Source organism: Rhea americana, unplaced genomic scaffold, assembly GCF_003343005.1.
Source record: "Rhea americana isolate MKP2758 unplaced genomic scaffold, rheAme1 scaffold_85, whole genome shotgun sequence".
NCBI lineage: Eukaryota > Metazoa > Chordata > Aves > Rheiformes > Rheidae > Rhea > Rhea americana.
This window is the reverse complement of record NW_028187034.1, coordinates 1,407,907-1,422,772: the sequence shown is the minus strand read 5'-3', so window position 1 is coordinate 1,422,772 and position 14,866 is coordinate 1,407,907. Positions and strand designations below refer to the sequence as shown.

Below are 14,866 nucleotides of genomic sequence, written 5' to 3'. Positions count from 1 at the left end.
CTTCCCGTCTCCCATCCGCTCCTCAGGGGGCACTGGCCTAGGCCCATTATCTTGAGGTGATCGAGGATGATTGAGAGGCGAGAGCTTACATCAGACAGCGACCTGTCTTCTGGGGGGCTGTACGCTAATGGCTGGGACATGGGTCCATGCTGAGATATCATAGGACAACCTTCTCAGGGAACCCGGTGCTGGTCACAGGCCTCTTGTAAACTATGGCAAGAGAAATGGCCAGTTGAGATAGGTGGGCAGCTCCTGCTAGTGCATCCCACTGGTGCGGCCTTTTTGTTCTCTCTGTTTTGGCTCACTTACTGCAGCAAACAGTTTCAGCACTAACAGAGGATCTGATTTCGTCTGATTTCCATCTTGACTTCGACACAGTGGGGACGGAGTGCGTGTGCACACACTTGCACACAGCATGTATATGTCAAAGACAATCAGGGCAAAAGTGTCTGATACTACCAGCATGAGCTCGCTTATAAAGCCACAGTACCCTCACTGAAAACTCGGTAAGATGCATCTACACTGTCAGTTACGCATGGCTTTGAGCCTACCTAAATGTATCCATTAACTATACTGCAAATACAAATCTCTGCAGTAACCACCTGAGACAAAGCACTACCTGAACGTACGTGCTTCATTCCTCAGAGTGAGCTCAAGGTCCTGCTCACTAGGCATGGACAGGTCAAATATGGCTCATCCTGGTCCCAAAACGCAGTGTGGATGCTTTGGCATCCATATATGCATRCTAAAGCCAATCAAATGCCTATGGTTTAGAGGGCTCAAGATCTTCTTAGGAGCTGTGACACCACTGTTCACCTTGTGAGCCACGACTTGCCACCCTTGTAAGCTCCCTGCCTAGTTAAAAGAGTGTCTTGCAACATGCTGTGCTCTGTCCTTGTCTCTGCTCTTCCCCAGACTTGACTCACTTTATCAGTGTCCTTCCTCAGCCACTCCCCCCACAAGCTACAGCAGGTTGCTGTAGACCTGGCACTGAGGCTGGAGCACACCCACTTACTGCCCTGACTGGATTGCCTCTTAGCAAGGCATATGGCTGTGAGTGTGGAGAGGGGTCTYGAGAATGTCTGCTCGTGTTTGCAAAGGAGCTGAGAGTCATAGGGAAGGGCTGTTACAAGCTGCCTAGCATGTCTGGTAGCCACACTGTACCTATACAGCCACAGGTAAGTATTTGTCTGTTGCTTTATTTATATCTGACCCCCTATGATGTTTATGTATGCAGGTTGGAGGCACTGGAGACAGCTTCTGAATGTGGGGTAATCACTCATTCACTCCCTCTCTCTCAGTGGCCGGGGTATTAGCATGAGCAGTTTGTTAGAAACCTCTCTCAGGTCCTGTTTTATTCATAGTTTCACCTATGAAATGCCACTAAAACAGTCATGTTTTTCTAGTTATATCTGAATGCCCCCTCCCCCACCTCCTGTAGAGATACACTGCCTTGTAACCGCTGTGTGCTTCGTGGGCTAGGCTTCGCAGCACTGTAGGATTCGCTGGCAAATGCGTTGGCTGCTCCTGATATACAACAGGCATATGCCTTAGCTGACCCAGTTTTTATTTTATATGCATGTTATTATTCACAAAGCATTGCAAACACGTGCTGGGCCCAGGAAGACAAAGTAAATGGGCATTGCTGGGGAAGGAATGGCCAGGGGAGAGACAGCTGCTGTTTCTCCCTGAGCAGGAACTCCATAGCAGCACTTAATTGTGCTACTGGTCACATTCATTTGGGATTAGAGACCTGAAGAAGAGAGGCCTGGCAGGGTCCTCAAGGCATCACTGAGTCAATTCCCATCCCAGGAGAATCAATACATGCATCATTCCCAGGCGGTTTTGGCTGCCCTGTTTTTTTAAGTGCAAGTGATTCTCTTGCATCCCCAAACAGTTTGTGCGCTGTACACCTTTCTGTCCCTATCACTCAAAACAYCCTGTACTGCAGTGTAAGCCCATTGCTTCCCGTTGCATCTGTGGACATTGAGAATTGAGCATGTTCCTTTTGTAGCAACCTTTTATATATTTGAAGACTGTTATCATATCCCTCCTCAATCTTCTGTAGTTTAAAGAGCTCCATTTAGTTCAGTCTCTCCTGGTAGGTCATGTTTTCTGCATCTCTGATCATGCAGGTTTGATTCTCTTAACTATTATTTGCAAGAGTGTTAYGTTCTCCTCCCTCATCATTCTCAGACTGAGGGAAGAAAACCTCTCTTTCAACCCTGGAACCACAAGTCCTTATAGAGACACACACTATCCTTCACTCCTCAAACATAGCTTCAATTACATGCCATTTTTTTTTAGACAACTGAAGCCATTTATCAGATTTTCCTTGCAAGACTTGGAGTGCATTGCAGTTCTCTAAGGCAGTTAATTCTAGCTGAATCTTGGCTTSCCAAAAGAGCATCTAGAGAAAAASTGTGTGTGTGTATGTGTGTGTTTGTGTGTCTCCTTTAGAAACTCTTTGTAGGGTTCATCAAAGGGGTGAAGAACCTTTCAAATCATTCAGYGTAGTTTCCGTGTTACTTGGAAAACCAGCTCTGTGGAGGAAACCAGCTTTCCATTGTGGAAAGCCGATTACCGCATGGGGAGTTTTTCAGTCAGCAACCAGATAGGCTTGCCCCAGGAAGCTGTCTCTGAAGCCAACCTTTAGGTCCTCTCAGCCAACACATCTGGGGGATTGTGATTTTGTTTCCTCCATGTCAGGTTACAAAACAGCACACAAAAAAGGATTTACCAAGATTTTACAAATCTGATTTTTCCCCAGGTTGCATCTCTTGCAACTGGAAGATTTTTAAGTCAGATCTGTGTTAGTTTGGCTAGGGGAAGCTCTTTCTCCTCACACTTCTCACTTGCTTCAAGCACCTGTAACCCAGTCTTCATCTTTAAGCTTTTCCTCTTTCTTCCCACTCATGGCTGCAGGCTTTGCGTATTTATCTTCTGCAACAGTTGAAAAGTTGCCTTAGTTTGTCTCTGCTTCAACTCCATGCTGGCTAAGGTCTTCTTAGCTTCAGTTTCCTCTCCTCTTGGGCTGTTTTCACTTTCTATCCAAGACCTTCTTAGGCACTGTTTGCCTTGTAATAGCTAGTAAGACACGAATGAGGCACTACTATATGGGCAATGATTGTGCTASTCTTTTGTCCATTGTGTCCAGAGGATTGTGGTCACATCCCCCCTCCTGCTCCTCCTCTGCGTGGTCTGCTGATCAACTTCCAGTGCAGGGATCAAGGTCTGAATCACCCCTGTGCTTTAAAGTTTTTTCTTTCTTGCTTGCTTTTCCTTTTTCTGCTTTGCTTACTTCCGCTTTCACTACAGTCTTCCAAGGCACCCCTGCTGTTCGGACCAGYATGCCTGCTTCTCCTCACCTTTTCCACTCTCGCTGAGCACAGTGGAAATTGCATTGTTTTCTTCCATTTCTCCCGTGCCTTCACTCCTTTGCCTCTCTCTTTGCTGAATGTTCAACTGTTATGCATTGACACAAGTGGAAATACCAAGCATGTGCTTAAGACATATAAGCACTCAGCTTTCATGGGCTGCTCTTCACCCTCAGGCTCCGGCACACTTTACCAAAAGGCAGGAATATTATCCATTCAATGCAGAGAGAGAAGGTGACTCACACCGGGCTACCCAGCCTGCCTGTATCAGAACTGGGAATATAATGCAAGCAGCCTAAATCTCTGTCTGATGCTCCTTGTCTGGTAGCCAGTCCTGCCTGTCTGGATATGTTTGAGTACTGTTTGCCTGAGAGATATCCTGCCACTGGTGATTTATGTGCATGGTGTATTCCCATGAAAATGCAGGTGTGGGGGAATAGGCAGTCCTTATTTTGGGTGTTAACATGTATTTGTGTGTGTGCAGGCAGATGTGTGAGTGTTAGAGGAACAAGTGTATTCATATGCACACAACGGCTGTCTGGCCCTAGTGGCTTTCCCAGCAGCTATATTTTGTCTGGCTACTTTTCATACTCCTGGGGCAGCCAGTGGCTAGAGCGCTGAGAGTCACCAGGGGCTCGTGTTAGCAAGGAAGATGTGAGGTAGCAGGAGATGTGACTGCAGCAGCTCACTTGCCAGGAGTAGCTTTATCTCAGCTTCGTACCAGCCCCTGATAACCCTGTGTTGGGCTCGGGGCACCCCTGCTTGCCTTGTAGCCAGCCCATTTTGTAGCCACATCTTAGACAAGCAACTTTGTGCCAGGGGTTTTGTGCAGCTGCGTTTTTGCCAGGGAGGATAGTGATGTGATGGCCTAATTTACATGTACAAATGAGCACTTCTGAAATGCTCCTGGCCATCCTGGGGATGCAGTCTATGCTATGCTGCCCCACTTGGCAGAGAGACAGTGTTGTCTGGAGTAGTGACGGTCACAAGAAGCAGTGTACTTTCCCCTCTCAGTGTCTCTTTGTCCTTCACGTGGCTCAGTATTTTGTGGGCCTCTTAAGCTAAAACCATATACTTAGTGTGTTATTATGAGGAATTATTTCACATGGGTCTCTTCCTTCTCTTTATCTCCCAGATGTAATCAATGGAGTCCTTTCTTCCCTGGTCAACCCATTAGCGCTTGCCTGCTGTGCATCGATACGCATGGACCTTCATACCCYGGAGTGCTCCATGCAAAGTAGGAAAAGGGGAAGGCTTTTCCCCGCAAAAGCAGTAGAACATAGCGAGTGGGATGGGGCAGGACAGAGCCTGCTGCTGCCACAGGCTGAAGATAACTAATGCTGTCCTCACCCAGGCCTGCTGAGCAGCCCTGGGGGATATCCAAGGCACACTGCAGCACCAGCCAGGTGTTGTCAAGGTACCGGGAATAGCATARCTGTTTCAGCAGGGTGAACTGGTTTGGCCGAGCATGGTGGCTGCATGTGTCCCTTTCAGCTCTAGCTGTACTATGCTGCTCTGGCTGTTCAGAGGCCCTTTTCTTGCTCCATCAGCAGYGAGCAGACTGGCGGCTGGGTCATTGGTGTGAAGCGGTGTGAAGAGGCGGGCGCCTTGCATCAAATTCACAGGCTGACGCGAAGTGACAGAGCAGAAAGAGTGAGCGACAGAGAGGGAGGGAGGCACAATCGGAGCGGTGGAGGAGCTTAGGGAGGGGAGAGGGAGACTGGTTTGTAGCCTGGTCTGTAGCCTGGGAGCGTAACAGCAAACTGGCTTATTAAATATAACCTCCTGTCCCTTTCTAACCTTGCATCTGATAAACTGTCCTCTGATTCTTTTTTTTTTCTTTTAAATTCTCCCTCCGGCTGCTATAGCTCAAATTTAGTCTCCAATATTTATATCTTTCTGTCTCTTCTATTTTCTTTCTTATTTGGAAAATGTACCCAAGGGGATTGTAGGATGTAGGAAGAGTTAGGAACACAGGGCTTGCCACACTAGATCAGTTTATCTAATCCTTGGTTTGCCTTTCTGCCAATACTCTGCCTCAGCAGAAAATGAAACCATCCATTCCAATAAGAAATGCAGCTGTGCAACTGTGCAGTGAGAAGTATGGTGGGAAACACCTTTATCCTTCCTGTGACAGTGCACACCCTGAGATTTGATTTCCATATCGATGAGCTGCTGATGTCCAGGGGCTCCTCAGCTGAGAGATGGTGCAACGTGACCCRCTTTGTATGTGTTGACCGGGAGTTTGGTGGACCTGGGTTCTAACCTGGCTTCTCCTGTGGGGTGGTCTGAATGAACCACCTTCTTTCTCTGTGTCTCAGTTTCCTCGTCTCTTAGATGAGAGCTAATTAGTGCTCATTAAGCTCATTAAGTGCTTATATAAAGTCTATACAGCTGAAAAGTGCTGGAGAAGATGTCTTGTTTTGTACCCAAGCAGCATGAGGGAGAGTTTGTGTAGCAGAACAGTAAAGTACAGTAGCTACTTCTGGACCCAGAAAGCCCTTATGGCTTTYCTTTGGCGAGGGGGAAATCGTAGTGCGTAACTGTACTTCAGACAGAACTGAAAAAAGATAACGTCAGGAAGATAATCACCCTGATGGAAGGGTTCGCTTTCAACTGTTACCCTGAGGATTTGATTTTGTTTTAGCTTTCTCTGGGCTCCAGAACAAGGATCACTGGACATAATCCATTTTCAGTTACCTTAGAAATCAGATGAATCTCAAACACTTTATGCAATGCTGGTTTATGTTTTAATATGGGAGAAGGCATTATCTTAGCCATCCTCTCCTGCAGCAGTGAGTTCCATAGATAATTCCAATAAGAACATTTTCCTTTTCATTTCTGTATTGTCTTGCATCTTTACTCCACAAGCTTCTCTGTTGTAGGACAGGGTATGATGGCAAACAGTCTGATCCTTCAGAATTTTAGGCACCCCAGTAAAGACTCTTCTGGTTATGTTTTGTGTTGAGAGTTATCTGCTGCCTTCTGTGGGCTTGTGCTGCTGTCAGCAAAAGCAGTGTCTGAGCATGTCCTTTCTAAGCCTTGGTAAATGTGAATGAGTCTCACTTTTTGTAGCTCTTACTACATGTAGACTCCCATCTCTGTCCTTTTCTGCTTCTGGTCTCCCTCTCTGGAAGGCAGCTTGCAGTTGGACCCAAGACTTCTTGGCCCAGACTAAGTTTTGCAAATCTATCACGAGGTGGCACCACAAGATTGCCTTTGTTGTCATTTTTTTATTCTCCCTCCATTTTTCCTACCAGCCCCAACCATCCTCTTGTTTTTCAAACTATTGCTGTTCTTTGCCACTCAACTAACTGCAAACACTTCACTATTTTTCCTGTGAGACTCTCCTGGGTTCAAAGCCAGGCAAGGCCATGGGCCAGAGCCAGCTGGGATACAGTTGCCCTGTAGAACATGGCACAGAGCCTCGAAGAGTTGAGACCAAAGTGATGAATGGGTGATGAGAAGGACTGTCTGCTATTGAGATGCAGATTTGCTCTTGCCTCTTTTTAAGAAGCAGTGAGTATACCTGAGAGGAAACTCCAATCCAGCTTGCCCTCGAGGTGCTCTTTAGCCCTTGCCTTCTTCTGCTCTGCTCCCCAGAGTAGTTACTGGTTGGAGAATGAATCTTGCCTGCTCTGCCTCTACTCCAACCTCCCTGTGGCAGTGTGAGGGCAGGCAAAATCTGCCTGCTGGAGCCAGGGAGCAGAGCTGGGCCGAGTGGGTAATGAATCTGTTGGGAGCTGTTGACCTGAGCCTAGAGAGAGTACGTGCTTCTATAATGGGCATTTTGCAAACACGTAAGTAGCCTACTTCAACTCTCTCCAAATGAAGCACTGGTACTTCTTGCGTACAGGATGATCAGGTTGCATACCCAGGCTTTCCACACTTCTTTCTTTGGATGAAGTGTATTAGGATGGCTCAACTTCAGTGCTTGCCAACCAGCTGGGGAAACAGCTTTCTGGTACTTTGGGGCAGTGAAGGCAGCAGCAGAGATGAGAAGGTTTTGAGCAGGCAAAGAGGTAAAATAACAATAAAAAATCCAAATAACAATATGTATATATAAAAATATATTAAAAAATAATAAAAATAATAATTATATAAAAAACCAAACAAGTACCCACACTACTGGGTGAATTTGCTAGCTCTGTGGAAATACAGTTGGGGAATATTAAAAAAAATATATGTAGTGATAGTAGCAGGGCCTGGCCAGATTTCAAACAGTTGGAAGAAATGAGAGATGAGACTGGAGTTAGGAGAATCGCCCAACTTAACCCCGGAGCCATCCCTGACTTAAAAAAGGGGTTGCATCTCTTCTTCACTGTGAATGATCTGTTGGCTCACCTGAAAATATGCATGGCCTGTACTTAGGACTCTTCAGTGGGGATGTGAAAAGGAGATGTCATTGAACACCTAACCTCAGGTGGCCTCTTCTGCCCAGGATTTTGGAAGGTATGCAGGAAAACATAGACGAGTTACCTTGAACGTATCTATATGGTGCAATGTGCAACAGCATAGACATAAATCCCAGCATAGTCTGGAAAGGGCTGGCTCCAGAAGCAGGACCCCGTGGTTCAGATATCTCTGAATAGACCTTCATGGTGCTATGTGAGATAGTGAGACACATGCGTGTCTTGGCCTGAGTCAAACCAAGGGACGCTTTGGGGAAGCTCAGAGCCAGATTCCACAATTGGATCTCACAGACCGTCATCAAGAGAAAGCTCTTCCAGGGACTTTGAAGAAAATGGTTCTTTTCCCAGCTGCTACTCAGCAAACTGAAATGCTGATCTTCCTTTCTTGGACTGAGCTATTGAGTTAAATTGAATTCCATTCCTTGGAGACCTCTTCCTCAGATGCACACCCTCTCATTATGCTTTTCTTCTCCACTGTTGTTTTTGGTGACACACCATCTTTTCGCAAATGGTCTTTGTCTCCTGTCTACACTATCTGCCACCGTAGCTCAGAGGTGTCCTTTGGGGGCAGAGATTCCTTTTTCTCTTGCACTCTCTTTGTTCCTCTCCTCTGCTAGAGGGATTAATTTATATTTTTCCTCTTACCTCTTTCTGAGCTATTCTCTTTTACTAGCCCCCTTCTCTGCTTGTCTTGACCCGTTCCAAATGAGACAGGGTGAGGTGATGGGATCTCACATCTTAAAGACATTGATTCACAGTGACAACTGGTGCAGCTTGAAGTGGTCCTTTTATACTCAACCGTCTATTTGATCTCTGCTACACCATTCTGGTTCTGATCCCCTATAAAAGAGAAACCCAGGCAGGTTTGTGCATGTACGTCAGTGCTTCCCTCTGCAATACCGAGAGGAGGGGTTGCTCCTTGGGCTCCTTCAGCTTGGGCTCCAGGTGACCTCCAGGCCCTGCTTCCCTGGGGACAGTGCTGCAGAGAGGCAGTAGGACAGGTACCCTCAGGAGATGCCATGAGAAGTGGTTGCTGTAGAATATCAAGATTGGATTGAATAGTATCCTACTTTTTGTGGACAAAGGCTATCTTAAATCCTAGCTGCCAGGGCAGAGAAGCTAATACCAGTCCTCTTGCTTCTGGATTTCTTGCAGTATATTGTGGAGTCTATGGTAGATCACAAGTGAAAAGAATTGCAGAGATCTCATCCTGATCCCTTTTGCTGATGATAAAACCCTTTTTGCTATTCACAGAGCTGGAGAATAATTCATTGTGGCTGGCAGCTCTTCGTCAGGGAGCCCCTGATACCTAGGAGGGCAGTAGGCCTGTAGCTCAGACCAGAAATGTATTGACAGAGTGACATGCCTCCCCCAGTGCTGGGCTGGAAAAGGCAGAGATGCATCATGCCAGCCCTGAGGTGGGGGAGTGGGTGCTGGTGGGGAGCTCTGGACCAGAATGGTGGGGGCAAGGGGCCTCTAGGACGGAGTAGATGTCTGTCACAAGCACAGTGTAATTGTCAGGATCGGGAGGTAGTGCAGATCTGATTGCTGGCACCATGACTGTAAGAGCAGGGGGAGCTCCAGGCCGTCTCTGAAATACATTGGCAGATCCATGTGAGGAGCTCTACTTTAGAGCCACAACACTGAATCATTTCCCAGAAATCCCCTGTCAGTCTAACCATAAACACTGGGGTGAGTGGAAGGTGGGGAGACATGTGTTTCTTCAATTTCCTACAACAAAGCAAGCGTAAAGGGGATTAGGAAGGCAATGCTGCAGGAAAAGAGAGAGAGATTTAGAAGGAAAGGAGAGCATTAAGATTGAGAGGGATAAAATGCAGATTGAAGTTGTTGGACTAGAACAGAAGAACTTCTCAGTCTATATATTTAGCTCAGTGAGGTATATAAACAGAAACCTGCAGCCAGCTCAGCCACTTCTCCCCCAGTGGAGTGAGTCATCAGCCCTTGGATCTAAAGTTAGGTTCACGTCAGAGCTTTCTCTCTCTCTCTCTCTCTCTCTCTCTCATTTTTTTTTCTCTTTCTATTTTGAAGGGTGTGGGAAAAGCTGAGCACTGTCTCCTGGAAGCAGCAAACATAAACCCACAATGGCAACAGATGCTGGACCTGATGCCCTACCTGGGAGCACTGTGAAAAAGCTGTCTTGTGTCTGGCTGCTCCTCATTCTTGCTTTCTGCCTGGAGATGGGCTGACATGACACGTGGCTATGGCTAATCTATGCATGTAGTTGACCCAGTTCAGAGGGGTCTGTGCCCAACAGTGGAATAAGCAGGAGGAAAGGCTGGGCTACRGAGCCATACCTGGGTTGAAGAGCAACAGTATTTGCAGTGACGGTCAACGTTTGGCTGCTTTGCTATCGGCAGAACAGCCAAGATCTGTCATCAGGACTGGCAAAAGAAAAGGGACAGGGACTGGCAGGAGGCAGGATGCCTGTGAGACTTGGCCAGAGGATGTCTTTAAATCCAGTATTGGGCTGCTAGTGGACTCTCTTCAGCCCACAGTCACTGCAAACCTGCAGAGGAGAGGGATGCATCTCCCGATACTATCCCTGAAGTCTCTCTGCTTTGATAAGGCTCCCCCTTTCCTGTTAGTTCCTTCTCACCTGGCCCTCTCTCTGAAGCTGTTTGCAATGAATTGCATCCTTACCTCACTAACCTGCCAGCCAGTACTGTTGCTCAGGTGGTGAAAGGGAAGATGCAGATGTTCCTCTCAAAAACCAATGAAAGGTGAAAAGGAGAGAGAGAGGGACTCCTAGAATGCTTTGAATGCACGTGTAGGACTGGCTTGTGCTTTGCACACCTCTGATGTGACCCACCATGAGAACCGCTGGGATTAAACTCCACTTGATTGCTCACAACAGAGCCCACACATACTACTCAGGGCAAAAACTTTTTGAAAGAGCCTTGGTGGCTGCAGATGGAGTCCTGCAACTACTGTGAGCTGCAAGAGGAGGACCCATTTGTCTTCAGGCCTTTCCCTTGGTGCAGGTGAGGAGGAAGGTGTACTCAGGGAGGGCAACAGTTTACCAGCCCAAGACTTACTGACAAAGCTGAGAATAACTCAATGTGGGCGATGCCCACAATGTATGTACTAGCAAGCCCACTGAAATCCTGCGTGGTGTATGCAGACTGGGGAAGGAGAATGGGTGTGAAGGGGCTCCCTTCTGGATTTGTGACTTAGCAGGAACATGAACTGCTCTGGGCTTGCTCTTTTCACCGGCTCCAAATATGTGAACGTACCATTCCATTTCCCTACATGGCCACTTTTTCTTTTCTCCTCCTTCCAAGCCTGTTGGTTGTTTGTATCTTTTTGGAGGGTTTGCCTTGGTGAAAGTTCAAGATGTCACCTGATCCTCATGGTGTGGGTGCACTGGGAGCCAAATAGATGTGACCCAGGGATACGGACATCGGTGATGATCCTASGATTATCCTGTGTGTGTATAGGTGTGCGTCTATCGTCCTTTGCCCTTCTACATGTTCCTTTCATCTTCCTTTACAATTACATTTCTTTTGCCTCTCTGTGCTGCCCTGTTTCTTCTCCGTCTCCCTCTTTCTCCTGCCCTCCTCCTCATTCTCATTTTCTCATTTGATATTCATGCATGAATAAATTCAATTGCATTTTTTGTTTGTTCCCCCTGAAGGGGCTTGTTGGTGAATTGCAGGCATCTGAAATCATATAATGCTCAGATTCATCATTTCTGGGAGAGAATTGAAGCTCTTCTTCCCAGGAAGAAATAGCAGATGCTTTTCTGAGGAGAGGGAATGGTAAATGTTTTGTGACTGCTGAGGAGGAACCCAGAATGCCAAGGAGTTTAGTGTGGCAACCCAGAGGAGACTTGCTAGCGCTGGCAGACTGGGAGGTCAGCCAGCCCCTCAGATATGTGTAGGAATGGGGAACGCGAATGTAGGTGCTTGTGGTGTGTTTAGGAAAGAAGAGATGATCCAGGTAGAGAACTAGGAAAGGCCTGACTGAAGTCAGTTGCAAGATTGCAGTTCTCAAGGTCTCATGTTCACTGGTGGGTGCTCAGCACCTAGCAGAATAGGTCCTTTCTGTGCCCTTCAGTTCCCTCCTCTGCTCATAGGAGAGAAGGGGATATTAGCTCATTAGTGGTTGTGAAGCCTATTTACTACTCCCGCATGTATGACAATCCAGAAGCATAACATACATTATGTGACTTCCAAGAATTGGTTTAAGCAGGAGCTGTCTAAGCAGATTGCCCAGCACCGAAGGATTCAGAATGCTCTTCTAAAGATCTGCTTAGGCGTCTGGCTCAGCCAGCTTCCAGGGCAATTATGTCGCCCCAAAGCTCTGCTGTGGATCTTGGGAAAAGCTCAGGGCCAGATCCCTATTACAATAAAAAGTTGAGATTGGTGTGTCACAAAATCATGTCTGTGCTTTGTTATGCTTCCTAATGCTTATGGACTGTAATATTCTCCCTGCTGTTAAAAGGGAGTCTTCCAGCTAATGCATAAAGGTAGATTCAAAGTATCACAACTATCTTTGGTACTGAGGGAAGGCAGTAGTAGTCCTGCATGATTTCAATATAAGCAGGTCCTAATCTCTAGCAAGGAGAGGTCTAGCCAGCTACAACTATTTGTCCTGGAGCAGAATCTCCTTCCAGCTTGTGGGACTATATAGGTTTACAGTATGACCACAACCCTGGTCAGAACCTATAAAAGGAAAGGCTGAACTTGTCTGAGGAAGGGCTGTTTTTCCAAGAGAGTCATTAAGCAGCTCACTGTTGATGCTTACAAGGCCCCAGTCATTTATGACTTTGTTCTTTCTTTTTTTTTTTTCTTTTTTTTTTTTNCATACTAGGCACACCTTAAGGATCCTCTGGGGCCTGAGTTTGTCTTTCAACAGAGGAAACAAGAGCAGACACTTAAAAAAACCCACAACAGTGTTATACTAAAAACAGTTAGTGACTGCCATCTTTGCACAAAAAAGAAGTAGTGGACCTCTTGAGAGAGTGGCAGTGCCAGCTACCTTGGTCAAACTCAAGGGAGTTTATGTGTTAAAATCAGCTGAAGGCTCCATGGCTTCTACCCAAAGCAATAGACTGTATGGCAATAAAGGGCTAACTCATGTAGATATGGAGTGGAGCAGGAAAGCATTTGTTCTGAGGCCTTTTTACTCCAGATCATGAACATACATAAACTATCTTGAGGTAAAAACAAGTTTTTTTTTTTTTTTTTTCAGAAGGTGAACTTGCTCCATTTCCTTCCCACAGAGGAAGTTCCCATCAAAGTGCCTGTTTCACAGAAAGATTAAAATGCTTGGTTTCCCAGCCATTTTTAGGTAAGATGTGTTAATTACCCTGACCCAGCTAGCCTAGCTCTCAACACAAAGTCTGTGACTGCAGACGCAGACTTCATCTTGATGGCAGAAGAGCTAGAGAAGGATTTGCGTAACCCTGTGAGGAAATGGAGAGGCTTCTGGGGTGTACTGTTTGTTGAGCAGGGAGTGGGAGATTTCTAAACAGCTTATTTAGCTTGCATACAAATATATGGACATAGAAGAAGCAGCATATGGCAAGACTATGACAATCTCTCCTAACATCTGGGGTTTTATTGGTCTGATCAAAGAAAATCTATGAAAAACCTTGAGGACTGCCATGGCTTGAGATGAAACCTCGCTGACCCTGTTTGTATAAAGCATTTCATTTAGTGTCTCTTTACCTGACCTAGCTCAGAGCTCCTAGCAGTGTTAGTAAAATTGAAAGTTGATGCTTCAAGGATGAGGGGCCTGCACTGGGGTGGTGTCAGGCTGCTCTGGGATGGGATAGGAAGGGTATGAGGAGGTTGATGTTGGGCTGGACCTTCTCTGGAAATTGGACTCAGGGCTCCTGCTGCAGAGCGGGGCTGCAGCAGTCTGTTCTCGCCCTTTTGATGAGGGTATTCCTGTGTATTTTCCGTCTCTCGCATTTCCTCCCAGCTTTACAAAATGCAGTAGGAAATTAATTTGCAGTGGGTTGTTCCCACCTCCTAAGTTCCCATAACAGTTTTGGGAGTAGGATGGGGGGAGAGGAGGGACTGATTTTGAGGGAGGGACTTGAGGGGGGTTGTTATTTAAAAAAAAAAAAAACTTCTTAAGGGAGCAGTAATTCCCTAACCTGCTTGATTTGTGACCTGTGGAGGGGCACACACCTACAAATTCAGTGAAAAGCAAGCACATTAAAGCTGGTGTCTATCAGAAAAGAGGGGAAGAGAGGGCTGAAGGCAGGGGGAAATCAGCTGTCCTGAGACCCCATAGTGGATGTGTGCATGTGGCTGTAAGGATTTCTCTTTCCCCTGATGTCTCTAAAATTCCTACCTTATGTATCTCTAATTGTAGGTTTCCCCTAAAGACATTTGGTGTCACTGTAAGGACAGCATTTCTCTCTCCCTCTATGTCTGTACAGTTATTCTCTCTCTCTCGTTCTGTGCAGTTCACTCCATAAGCCTTTGGTGAACATACCATAAGACACAGACAGAGAGAGACAGACAGATAGAAACCACACGCCAACCGTCCTCCTCGCTTTCCCACCATGGAATAGCTAAAATCCCCCCCACCCACACCTCCATCACCTTCCAGCACTCCATGACTATTTTGACCCTCTGGTCTTTTTTGAAGGAAGCTTTTGTCACTTCTTAACACCACCCTCCTGGAAAAACACACACACAAACACACACACACACACACACACAGACCCCCAAATCCTTCCTCAAAGGAAGAAGTCTTTTTTTGCTCTGACTCCAAAGCTTCAGACTTCAGCCTGAACAGACAATTTCTTAACATGTATTTTCCTTTTAAACCATCTCCTTCCTGCACACGCTCAGTACTTGCAGCTACGGATCTAACACAACTCCCTGATTCTTGCCTGCAGGTTCTTTGCTCCCAGTCACTCAGCTGATCCTGATCTTTTTCCTCCTTTTTTTTCTTTTTCTTTCTCTATTATTATTATTTTTTACCCTAGGTGGTGAGGTGTGTGTGTGTCTGTGTGTGAGTGTGTCTGTGTGGAAAAGGGGGTGGGGGTGTCTTTTTCTTTTTTTTTTTTTTCCTGATTGGGAAATTTTCAAACCT

General features: G+C 46.4%; 1 protein-coding gene across 1 annotated transcript in view; it reads left to right on the top strand.

The window, feature by feature from the left end:
• The first annotated feature begins 11,203 nt into the window (after positions 1–11,203).
• The window catches only part of CACNA1I (calcium voltage-gated channel subunit alpha1 I), a 181,843-nt gene continuing 178,180 nt past the window's right edge, over positions 11,204–14,866 (top strand). Inside the window, exon 1 of the mRNA XM_085323614.1 lies at positions 11,204–11,247. The gene's annotated coding sequence lies outside the window, so the exon portion shown is untranslated. The remainder of the gene's footprint in view (positions 11,248–14,866) is intronic.